Genomic DNA, 8,829 nt, shown 5'->3' with positions numbered 1-8,829 from the left:
GGACCTCCCTCCTGTCCCGCGCCCCCAGACCGCGCCGAGGGGCGCCGAGGGCCGCTCCCGGGGCCGCCGGGCCTCCGCTGGTCTCCCAGTTCCGCTCCGGCCTGGGAGTCGCCGGCCTGAGCTGGGAGACGCGTGGACCGTATGCACTAGGGGGAAAGGCTGACAAAGTTGGGAGCAGACGGTGGCCCCACGGCCCCCGGCCGGCTGGGCAGGTGGCCACGTTGCCCCTTCTTTCGCCCTCAACTTCTCTTACGGGATCTCAGACTTGGCACCGAGGGCTGAAGCCGATACCCTCTAATCATGCCCTGTGGCCCCGCTCCAGACTCACAAGGAGCCGATGATCATTTTCTTCAGCAAACATTATTTCGACCTTTCCAAGCAGATAGCTTTCTTCGAACCTTTCAAAGGAGATTTTCTCCAAACGCAACAGTTTTATTTTTCTAACAAAAAAAAAAAGCAATGTCTCTTTAAATGGAAATTGAATTCATTGCTCTGAGGGGGAGAAGGACAACAGGTTCGTGGGTCAACTTAGTGACAATCACAGCTTCCTAGGCAGAACTTGTGTACGACTGTTATTTTCTGATTCTTCTTAGAATGTTCATTCTAAACGGTACTTGCCTTGATAAAGCAATAATTTCAGTGGAGAAATAATTAGTTTACAAAGGAGAATTCTCAGCATGTGCATATTGGCTTAATTGAGTCTTTGTGGCATTTGACAATTTAGCTCTTCTTGCTGTGGGATTTAGAGGTAGCTGATGACACCCAGGTTGTCACCAAGCTAATGGCCAAGGGTTAGCATAACTGTACACCTTGCACATGCTGTTGTTTACGTATGTGAAGGGTTGCTTTTCACAAGCAGCTGCGTGATGTAAACATGAGGGGTTTTCTTTATTTCAAGTTTAAAGTCATTAAGAAGTTAAAAGTATAAAGTTCTTATGTGTGTCTGTCCTTACGTATAGATATATCCTTATGTAGTGAGCCATCGATCATAGGAATCATTCATTCATTCAGTAAATACACATACTGTGTGGCGGGCCCTATTCTAGCTATGGGAGTACAGGAGTCCGTAAAACCAGCCAAAATTCATGCTGAATCCATCAGACCTGACCATTTAAACTGAAACTGAAAAAGTAAAAACCATTTTCCTACAAAGTTAATGGGGGGGGAAATGTCTCTTCAAGTTACACACGCTATGATTCTTGAATAAAGGAAGGATTTTTTTCCCTGCCCACTGAAAAGGATTTAACAACATAATAGCAATACAAGAATAGAAAAAGCGTATTAAAACAGAATTGTAGACCAAGGACAGATGTGGCTTTGAATGGCTACTCTTTACAGTAACGTATGATGATGTACCTTTAGTTATGGAAAGAAGATTGGGGATCCCATGTTGTTTACATGTCTTCTGTTGTATTTCAACATCTCTTTATATTTGAACAAATGATGCCCAGTTTAGCCCCCACCCGGTAGTTACCACTCAGTCAACGTGAACAATGTGAAGTGAATTAATTCTTAATGAAGATCTGTTATTTTAGTGATGATCTCTTGGAATTTGAATGTTCTTACGCTAAGGTTGATAGTAAATACCTTGTGCGAGTTATTCAGAGTTTCGCCAGAAAAATGTAAAACCCCAGTAGCTCTCAAAGCTGTTTACCCTTCTCTGTTTGGCATTTTTAAAAGTTAAATGTTAATAAAAGATCTACATATATATCTACCCATCTTTCCTTTTGGAGCATCATATGTCAAATGAATGTTTTAATTCACTTACCTATTTCTCAGTTTATAATATAATCTATTGGCCTGAAGAACAAGATTATAGCTTTAGTTTTTTTTCCAATTGTGTTTTTTTAAAACATTTTTAGAAGTCTCTTTTATTTCTAAAGCAAACAGAATGAGTGGGCTTGTTACGAATTATGGTGTTTGAGGATTTGTGAATATCACATTTCTGTGATCATCCAATTTAATTCTGTGCTGAACTGTGTTTCATACCATCTAATTTACCCATTTTGTTTCTCAACATCGGCCAATTTTGGTCTCATTAAACAGAGAACTTTGGTTTTTTTTCTGAATCTCTGTGGACAGTTTTGATAACCACTATCTACTGTTTCACAGCATAACCTTTCGCGAACATTATTTTCGTGTTCTCAGTCTGCACAGTGTTTTGAGCCTGGGCATAGCAAGGAGGCAGCTGTGATGAAGAGAGCCCTGATTTGCGGGCATCAGGAGACCTGGGGTTGGACTCCCCATCCCAGCTCTCCTACTTTGAGTCCCAGTTCGCATATCTGTCAGATGAGTCTTGAGGACCAAAGGAGATCACATTCAGTTTGTGAGACTCTATAAATCTAAAGTGTGCAATACACATATTATTTACCATGTTGTTGTCATCACAGTTTAACATGTTTGGTTTATTCTGTAAGGAGGCAAGAGAGACTATAAGATTTGGTACAGCTATAAACAACAGTTGAGTAGTCAGAACAGAGGGTCAGTTGCTGCTTGGTCTTGCTGAAAAAAGTCATGTTGCTGAGATGCTTTTAATCATGGGCTCCAATCCAGCAAGTGTGACTGAGGTGATTGGCAAATGATAGGATAATTGTCTGTATAATGGCTGTGGTAGAACTGTTTCAGGGGCCAGGCAGAAGGAACATGGACTGTAGACTTATCAACGTTATGTGGAAGGAAAATGAATTTTAGACCTATCAGCATCATTTCCATTTATATATGTGCCCATTGTTTGAAAATTGAAGGGTATAGAAACATGGTTTTCCGGTCATATTAATAATCAAGAATAGAGAAAAGAAACAGGAGCGGGGATGGATTTCTTTTGTGTTATTAAGGACTAAAATCCAATGTCTCTTATAAGCAATCCAGGCCAGCACAGAGCCAGAGTAGGAGTTCAGCGCTCAATAAATTTTGAGCGTGTGCGTTAATACGTAAATGAATATAAACGAATTTATCCTACTTGGTTAAAAACCCGCACCGTTCAGGGAATTGTGGCAGATGTTAGATAAGACATGGTTTCTTGTCTCCCAGGAGTTTACACTAGACCGTCAGAATGCCCTCTTAAATTTGCACGGTGGTTTTGGGGTTCCAGAGAACTTTGTGTTAAAATACTTTCGTTGAATCACGTTTTAGCTTTGCTATTTTAGTTGTTCCCCGGATGCACTAGCAGCTTCATTTTGCCCAGTGCTATTTTATGATGAAGTAGATAGTTGCCACTAAGTGAGGGAGTATTTTCTAACTCAAATGAGATACATGTGAAAGTACTACGGAAATTGTAAAGAAAGGTTATGAATAAGAGAAAGTAAACTAACTCCACTTAACTGTGACATTTCAGAGGTCCTCGGGTTTTATGATACTGATTCTCTGTCCACGTCTGCCTGCACACATGCACCAGACACTCCCCACGCTGACGTCTAATTACATGCAGTGATTCCCCAGGTGAGGTGGGGTTGGAATGCCATGTAGTTTGTAAAAGCCTTAAAGGGATTCTGTGTGATTTACCCACCTGTCACTTTGCCACACTCCCCACTTCCTTCCCCCTGAGAATTACTGACTTTATAATAGGAAGAGGAGGTGAGGTGTGCTATGTAGAAGACAGAGGCAGAAAAACACTTAACGTTTGAAGTCTCTGCAGTTAAAATTGTAACTTACCCAAGTAAGTAGAATAAGAATTTTAAGTAAGGCACATGTGTTAAGCTTCAGGAAACTATTTTATATCCTTGTTAGTGGCGGTTGAAGGAAGTGCCCCATCACTTGCGAATTTATGAATACTTCCTGTCATCGTGTGCTGGGCTCTGTGTAAGACATAGCCAGTGCAGGACTGTACCAGACTCTTAGATCGGTGTATCTTAATGCCCTTAATACTAGAGCTGAGGACTCAGGACTTCCTTGGTGGATACCATACCTTGTCCCCTTTTTATTTCAGACAAGAGTTTCGTGACCTTTGACTTTTTCAGATGATCAACGTTTGCATCCTTCTTTGCTTCCTGATTTCCTTTTTCGGACCCTAGTCTGAATAATCAGATCTCCAGAGATTTCACTTTCCTGCCTTTCCTGCCTCTTTAATTAATGATGTTTCCTAAGTCTAGCTTTAGCCTCCTCTGGGCTATGCCTATTAAAGCCACTAGAGGCTGGCATGACCCTTGGCTGCCTTGATTCTACATGTGTTCTGCAACCAAAACCCCAGATACCAATGTTGCAACCTCACAGCCTAAAAGCACTTTGGTAATCTCGGTAGGCTTTGAACGTCAGCAGTGCTGGACCTGACGTGAAAGTGATAAATTCAGCATGGTTTCCACTGTGGTGTTGGGGGAGGGGTTGAGCACAGTGTAGAAACTGAAATGTTTTTCACTAACCTTTCCAGTGAGGTGTTGACCTAATCCTTATTTTTCCAGTTTCCTTGAAATACATTTAAGCAAATCTGCCATACCGGGGGTTTGAACTTAGTGTCTGCTAGTCATGTACCACCTTAAAAAAAAAAGTACTTTCCTCCTACTTTCATTTATGATTTTTCTTGTCTGAGTACTCTTGGCAGTTTAGTTTCGTTAGATGTTTTGAAAATCCCTTTAAATTCCTGCTACGAGTTGCGGCAGGGGAAGGAGGACGTGTGATCTATTTCAGATTACTTGCTTTAAAAATTTTCTTAACGTTTTTTATTTTATTTTTTGAGAGACAGAAAGAGGCAGAGCATGAGCAGGGGAGGGGCAGGGAGAGAGGGAGACACAGAATCCAAAGCAGGCTCTAGGCTCAGAGCTGTCAGTGCAGAGCCCAGCTTGAGGCTCGAACCCACGAACGCAAGATCATGACCTGAGCTGATGTCAGATGCTCAACCAACTGAGCCACCCAGCCGCCCCTCAGATTATTTGCCCTAAAGCTTCCTGTGTGTTAGTGACATTCTCCTTTTTGATTTCTCACAGCATTTCTTGAACCTCACTAGATTTGGAGATTGATTTTAATGGTAGACTTAATACCTATTATTTTAACTAAGTTAAAACTACAACTATTATTTAACAGTTGTCTGCCAAATATTGTGGAGCCAATCCTTGTTCTACAAGGACTTATATTTCCAGAGGCTTTTTCTTTGGCCATTTCTCCCACATCTACCCATTGATAATAACCCTTTGGGGTTTTGCGTATGTATATGTGGTTTTTGTTTTGTCATTTTCTAGGCCATGATCCAGGTGATACTTAAGGGAATAGAACAAGATATAACAGGTACTTCATGGAGCCTGGAGAATCAGATAGAAATTTTACAAACATGGTTAAGACCTCAAAGTGAAATAGTTTAATTGGTTTACTTTTCTTTCTTCCTTTCCTTTCTTTTCTTTTACTTCTCCCTCCTTCTCTGCCTGCCTGCCTCCCTCCTTCCCTCCCTCCCTCTCTACCTTCTTTCCTTTATTTCTTTATTTTTGTCTCTACACCCAATGTGGGGCTCAAACTCACAACCTGAGTTCAATAATCACAGGCTCTACCAGCTAAGTAGCCAGGTGCCCCTGGGTTACTTTTCCTGATGAAATTTAGTGTGTTCTTCAAATAGACCGATTACTTTTACTCTCTGGATTTACTAGATTTGGGTGTAATTATCTTACTTGGATCATTTTCATGAAATAGGTCCAGAAGAAAAAAGTTAGGTGCTCAACAAGCCACTCAGGTATAATGGCACATACCAACATAGAAACATCTCCTTTGCTAGACATTTTTTTTCCATCGTGAATTTCTTCAAGTACTCAAGGAGTGACTAATTTCCTCAAGGTTCTCACCTTAAGGCACGTGGACCCTGGTAATGGAAACTTAAAAAAAAAAAAAAAACGGAATCAACTGTTCGAATGTATTCTTTGAGGCTTTATATCTTTACTTTGACATTTAACTGATATCAAACTGGCTTCTGTCCATCAACCTTCCAAAATGCCTATCATCTCCAGACTTTGAAGCCCCTTCATGGCACTGACCTTCATTCCTTTGTTTCCCTCTACTTCTTTTAAGGGTGATGGACCCACATTCAGTCATGGGATTATGACATCAGAAATAATTTATCCCTCATCCTTCTCTTCTGTTGCCTTTTCTTTTTTAGAGGGTTTGCATCTAGTGGATTGAAATAGAGCAAGGAGTCCACTTCAGGTGTACCTGTGGACATCACTGATTGAGTCGCACCGCTTCAGATCTGTTTCCTTACCTGGTCCAGCGGAGGTGGCTAGAAACAGTCTAGCTGTGTTTTTAAATTATATTATTATTTTGTTCATCTTCCAAACACTTCTAAAAACAAATAAGCAACTCAGTACTCAGTACAGTACTAAAGTCAGTATTTTGCCTATCTTGAAGTGAGGGAACTTGAGTTTTAGAGAGAATGAGAGCCACGTTCATGGTCAGGCAAAATCTCTTGTCTCAGATGAGAGAAATACTAAGGCTGGAGTCTTCTTTCTCAGATATAATAAGCATTGTTTTCTTGTCTTGCTCTAGATCTGATAAGCTGTACCTCATGGTTCATTGTACTTACGATTTTTTTAAAAAAATGAGTTTTTTAATTTTTGAATTACATGTTTCTCTATCACAATGATTATTCTAGGAGTGTGAATTTTGCCAGAAAGCAGTCTTGAGTTGTCCCATCTTTTGTAGCAGATTATTTCCGTAAGGAACATTTGACTTCATTTTTTTTTTCTGCAGAGCTTCCTAGTGTGTTTACAAATTAAGTTTATAAATTCGCAGTTTATGAATGAGCTACTGAGGATGTATTCTTTCATAAAGTAAATCTCATTTTTTAAACACTTGGTCCTCTTGGAAAAATTAAAGAATTCTATAATTTGAATATATACATAGGAAAGGATATAAAGGAGGCAAATAATATTTACCGAATATCTAATGTGAGATGAGAAAGTCCAGTGTGAGGGATAATCATAGGGGCTTTAAATCATATGAACTTGAGTTCAAAGAATGGCCCCGCCACTAGTTGTATGAACTTGAACAAGTCGTTTACTTGCTGTTACCCTCTGTTTTCTCATCTGTAAAATGAGAATAGTAAATAATACCACCTACCTGACAGGACTGATGTAAGGACAATTGAGAGAAGTCACATAAAGAACTTAGCTTAGTGTCTGACACAGAGAATTGCTCAGAAAGTTATTTGCTGTTACTATTTTTATTATTTTTTCTTCATTCTCTTATTTTGTTCCAGTAAGGAGATTAGCTTCAGTTTCATATGTGTTGCCCCAGCTTCAGTTCCTTGATGGAGGCTCATATCTGTCTCAGCCCAGAGACTGTCCCCTTTTTTGTTGTACAGTATGGTGCTGCTTCATCATTTCTGAGTGTCGTGCGTGTATAAGAACTCATACGATGCTCTCAACTTCCTACTACATGTAGGACAAGTATCATTCTCCTCCTTCTCCAGGTGAAGCAACAGATACCTGGAACCTTTTTTTCTTGTCAAAATGAGAATTTCTCTGTATTTAATTTTTAAAAAGTCACTATAAGTATGACAACAATGCAAAATGTGATCCTGGACCAGGATCTGTTGATGGATCCATCTCTATCTAGTCATCTGTTGCTTTAAAGGATATTAGTGAGATAATTACTGAACTTCAAATAGGATAATGATAACATATCAGTGTTAATTTCCTGACTGATTAAAAAAAAAAACAAACCAATATGTATGCATGATAACAGGGAGAGCATGATAACAGAAACTTGATAACTTATTTTATCATTTATGGAATCTAGGTGAAAGATATGAGAGGATTCTTTGTACAATGCTTGCAACTTGGCTGGAAGTTTAAAGTTATTTCAAAATGAAGAGCTAAAAAAATAAAAATAGTGAGGGGGGGTGCCTGGGTGGCTTAGTTGGTTAGGCATCCGACTCTTGATCGCAGCTCAGGTCTTGATCTCAAGCGTTGTGAGTTCAAGCCCCGTGTTCGGCTCCTTGCTGGGCATGAAGCCTACCGAAAACTAAAATAAGTAAAAGTAAAAATTAATATGACAGTGTATTAGCATAATGCGATGGGCCTTAGTGGTCCTTCTCTGGGATGATCACTGTCACATAATTTTTAAGTATCGGGGCTTCTTTTTTTTAATATCTAAGCAGATGGGTATATTTCTTCCTTAACAAAAATAGGATTCCATTTTGCATAAAAGTTTCTTGGCTTTTCTCCTCACTTAATCTCTTCTTTGTTTCTTACCATAGACATGTATTTCTTTCTTTCTTAGCAGCTGCACAGCGTTCCCCATAGAACTCACTCTGTTCTCTGTGGTCTTCAGATCCCTATTTCCGTGCTCTTTCAACAGTGCCCTGTAGCCTCTCGCCTCCTGGTTCCTCAGGTTTCTTTCCTTAACTGGCAATAACTACCCTGCCTGTTTCACAGTTGTAAGGCTAAGATGAGATAATTAACATGAGAGCATTGGGGAAGATTACACGTGTGGTGAAGATGCGAAGTGCGATACTGTGGCTTGTTCTCTTGCTCCTGTGCCTCTGCCCCATCCCCAGCCCAGACCTCACAGAGTCCACACTGTCAGAGGTGTGTGTGTGTGTGTGTGTGTGTGTGTGTGTATGTGTGTTTTGGATGAAAGTGTTTTTGAGGAGCGCCTGGGTGGCTCAGTCGGTTGGGCATCTGACTTCGGCTCAGGTCATGATCCCACAGTTCGTGAGTTCGAGCCCTATGTTGGGCCCTATACTGACAGCTCAGAGCGTGAACCCTGCTTCAGATTCTGTGCCCCCTTCTCTCTCTGTACCTCCCTTGCTTGTGCTGTCTCTCTCTGTCTCTCAAAAAAAATTTTTTTGATTAAATAATACATTAAATCAAAGGCTAAAAGATCTTAAAATTTTTTTAATATTTATTTATTTAT

The sequence above is a fragment of the Crocuta crocuta genome, unplaced genomic scaffold (assembly GCF_008692635.1).
Source record: "Crocuta crocuta isolate KB4526 unplaced genomic scaffold, BGI_CrCroc_1.0 scaffold127, whole genome shotgun sequence".
Lineage (NCBI taxonomy): Eukaryota > Metazoa > Chordata > Mammalia > Carnivora > Hyaenidae > Crocuta > Crocuta crocuta.
Note: the sequence above shows the minus strand (reverse complement) of the source record.